Source organism: Poecilia formosa, unplaced genomic scaffold (assembly GCF_000485575.1).
Source record: "Poecilia formosa unplaced genomic scaffold, Poecilia_formosa-5.1.2 Scaffold1653, whole genome shotgun sequence".
Taxonomy (NCBI): Eukaryota; Metazoa; Chordata; class Actinopteri; order Cyprinodontiformes; family Poeciliidae; genus Poecilia; species Poecilia formosa.
In genome coordinates this window covers 1,529-4,364 of record NW_006801592.1, presented here as the reverse complement: position 1 = coordinate 4,364, position 2,836 = coordinate 1,529, and the positions used below count along the sequence as shown (strand labels likewise).

The window sequence follows — 2,836 nt, the reverse complement described above, 5'->3', positions numbered from 1 at the left end:
CATTATTTTTCTTCTTTAAAGATTTATTCTTGGACAGCCTGCTTAAGGAAAAGCATCCATCCATTTTCTTACACCCTTATCCCTTAGGGGGGGTCAAGAGGGTTGCTAGTGCCGATCTCCAGCTAACGTTCAGGATGAGAGGTGGACAGGTCGCCAGTCTGCCGCAGGGCAGCACAGAGACACACAACCATGCACACACACACCTAGGGACAATTTAGACAGGCCAATAACCTGACAGTTATGTTTTTGGTCTGTGGGAGGAAACTGGAGTACCCAGAGAAAACCCACACATGCACAGGGAGAACATGCAAACTCCATGCAGAAAGACCCAGGCTGGGAATTGAACCCAGAACCTTCTTGCTGCAAGGCAGCAGCTCTACCAACTGTGCCACTGTGCAGCCTGGAAAAGCCAAACCAATCAAATTTAAATCTGGGCTTTAACTAGGCCACTTCAAATCCTTTTTCTTTTCAGCCAATCAATATCAGACCGTCTATTGTGCTTTTGATCAAGTGAGTGTTAATCAAGTGAGTGTTTGAATTTCTACATTATGTTAGATTTATGCCAGATGTAACGAGATGCACACCTTTTATTCAGAACTCAGACGAACGGATTCAAGTTTTAAAGTTGTTTTATTTGAGATCACATTTCAGAACTTTTCTTTGTCACCACATGATTCCCCAGAACAAACGACCTCTTCACAAAGCCCAAGTTTGGTCATTCTTGGAGAAAGAATAAAGAATAATGAGAGGGAGACAGAGGAGGTGGAGGAGGACACTCGTATGTTTTCCAAAAAAAAGTCAAAATAATAAACAGAATAAAAACTATTCTCTACTCCTAATCTCCCACAAACACACTCCCACATGCAAACATGTGAGTACAGAACACTGTAAACCTGAAAACTGAATATTTGTGAGTAAGAGACATAAAGACAACCAGGTACAAATGTTTCCATGTGGCTCTAAGAGCATCGGGCCAACTCTGTTGGGCTCTTCCCAAAAAGCTTTAGGAACGGCCTAGCCAAAGTACAGTTTCGTTTTACATCCCCTAAACATAGCTATGTAAACTTTTTAGATTATCAAGTGAATATTCTTTTGTTAACTTATAAAGTTTTAAGTGGGTTAGCCCCCCCCTTATCTTAGGGACCTTTTAAGTTTCCGGTCTGTGTCCAGGACTTTATGATTAAATAATCAGTTAGGAAAGCAGATCGAGCTTTTTCTGTTGCTGTTCCTGTTTTATGGAATAACTTACCTTTCCAGATTAAATCTGCCCACAGCCTGGATCATTTTAAATTACTTCTTAAAACTCATTTTTACTCTTTGGCATTTAATGATGTATTGTTTTATACTCTGTTTTGTCATTTGTGTTGTCGTTCTTGTACAGCACTTTGGTGCAGTTTTATACCTGTTTTAAAGTGCTATATAAATAAATTTGACATTGACATTGAAGCACTTTGAGCTTTGAGATGTAAAAATTAGAGGTACAAGAATTTACACTACATTATGTAGTTTGATGTAAATTGATTAAATAAAAGGTTCAATTTTAGTAATTTTAATGCAGCTCTGCTGTGATTTAAGCATTTGTCCACTCATCAATATAAAACCTAACTTTAATTGTGTTAAATATGTTCCATTGAAACCCAAACTGAGAAAATTATTCTAGTGAATCATTATTTTTTATCACTGAGAGCAGCTTCACCGTTCACTGGAAACGTCCTGTTTTCATTCAAGATGCCTGTTCACATAATCAGCTTCTCTGCCTTCTGTTTTACATGTTTGAACTTAAATTAACTCTTACTAATGATGTTAGTATTTATTCCCATTACTAGTCAGATTAATTATTTTTATTTTAACAACCAATCAGAGATGGAATCTGGGACAGAAACAATGTCACATTAGGCAGCCAATAATAAAAAAAGTTGTTTGTTTTGTCAGGCAGAGATAATGAATTGATCTATATACGACAATACATAGAAATATAACATGTGAATATTTACTGTAAACTAAATGAATTTAAAAGTAAAAAAAACATTATTCTGTACTGCCATGATTTAACCATTTTTTTAGGCTGCAGGTAAACAAACTGGGAAAGGCTTAAAGTGGTGTCTTTTATACAATGCAAATACAAATTACACCCCATTGTTTCATTATTCTAACACATTATTGCATGTAATGAAGGATTGTAATTTATCCTCTTATAATTTCATTGTATGTCAAGAACAAAAGTTATTTTATCTCTTTTATGAAAAATATTTCATTTGAACTCAGGGTAAGTTTGATTTTTAAACCTGTTAGAATTCCAGAGAGACTTTTTCAAAAAACTACAAAACAGGTGAAAATTAACAGTTAGTCCTGATGAAGTTAGGTTTCCTTCTCAGGATGGATCATTGTCAGTTTTATACAGTGGTGAAATGATAGGCTGGACATTGAGTTAACATAAGTAATTGGAAGATGGTTTACATTATTCACTTATGTATTTGCAAACTTTTTGTATGTTGTCCTGGCTATAGCAAATCTTCTGTGAAGTTAGAAATAAAACACAAGAACTTACTGAGGCATCGTGGTGGCTCGGAATCATATTTGCCAGTTTTGGTACACTGAATACTTTCACTCCCAATCAATGTGAAAAAACTAAGGGTACAAGCTTCTGTCAAATTTTAATTAATCGAGTTTGATGGATTAAAGTGCCACGCCCAAATCAAAATCGATGTTATCGCACACAAACATCTGTTTATTTACGTCATAAAATGCTTATCGCACACAAACACCTGTTAAATCTGCGTCATCAAATGCTTATCGTATAAAAACACCTGTTAAATCTCCGTCATCAAATGCTTAT

At 35.6% G+C, this 2,836-nt stretch overlaps 1 long non-coding RNA gene across 1 annotated transcript in view; it reads right to left on the bottom strand.

The window, feature by feature from the left end:
• LOC107835331 (uncharacterized) overlaps window positions 1-331 on the bottom strand; it is a 1,754-nt gene extending 1,423 nt beyond the window's left edge. Inside the window, exon 1 of the long non-coding RNA XR_001661139.1 lies at window positions 200-331. This is a non-coding gene — a long non-coding RNA (uncharacterized LOC107835331). The remainder of the gene's footprint in view (window positions 1-199) is intronic.
• Between the last annotated feature and the right edge of the window lie 2,505 nt (window positions 332-2,836).